Below are 1,052 nucleotides of genomic sequence, written 5' to 3'. Positions count from 1 at the left end.
CTGGAGAACTAGGTAGGAGGGGGGGACTGGGAAAAAAAAAGGCTAGTTTGTGGGTTTTTCGTATTTTCAATTTAAAAAATCACAATAATGCTTTTGTTAAACCCCCCGGGGCCGAAAAGAATGGGATTGAAAAAATTAACGAAATATAGTTTTTTCCCGTGAGGGTAGGGTTTAACGCAATGTGGCAAAAATGATGGGTAGGGGGGAAAAATAAAGCCTTTAACTATGGTAATTTTTTTCACAAATCTGAAACCGTATGGGGCTTGGCCCCCCCCCATTTTTAAAAAAAAACTTTCAGTGGAAAACAAAGCCTTTAGTTTTTTTGCTCGGATTTAAAAAATCACGTAAAAAAGTACGAAATTTCTATCTGCGGGTATAAATTTAAAAGGGGATGATAACCCTGACGAAGAAAAAAAAAAAAAATGTTAGATGGGTCGGAAAAAAAACACTGCCAAAGTTGAAAAGTAATAAAATTTTGGGCATCACACAAGGGGGAAGAAAAAAAGGGGAAAAAAAAAAAGTGCCCAATGGCATACTTACATTTTTTCTCTTTTAAAAAAGGAGGGAGTTTGGCAGCTTTTTTGGAACTCGGAGTTCATGCCAATAGTTCCATAGAAACGACATCCACTTTTCTGTCACCAGTTTGTCAGTGTCGTGCTGTAACCTCCCCTCGCTTTACCAATCCGACGAGGTTTCTGGGTGGTCCCCCCATGGGTAGTTTGGGCTTTTCGGTATTTTCAAGGTCCCGGTTGGGATTCTTCATTGGGAGTTTGGGGGTTTTCGCAGGCGAAGTTTAAAGGGGCAAGTGGCCGGGTTGTGGGGGGAAAATAGACCCGGAGTGGGGAGGGCCCGGCAGGTAGCCTGAAGTGGTGTCCCCCTGGAGGAGGCTGTGTCTTATTTGGGGTCGTAACCCCCGGTGGGGGTGGGTTTTAGGGTCAGGAGAAAGGTCAGAGGTCACGAGGAAGGGAGTGTTAACCCCGGGGCAAACACGGCGGCTGATTGGTAGGCGTTCCCCGACCGCTCAGAGTTTTGAAAATAAAAATATTATTTTG

Source organism: Penaeus monodon, chromosome 24 (assembly GCF_015228065.2).
Source record: "Penaeus monodon isolate SGIC_2016 chromosome 24, NSTDA_Pmon_1, whole genome shotgun sequence".
NCBI classification, from domain to species: domain Eukaryota; kingdom Metazoa; phylum Arthropoda; class Malacostraca; order Decapoda; family Penaeidae; genus Penaeus; species Penaeus monodon.
Note: the sequence above shows the minus strand (reverse complement) of the source record.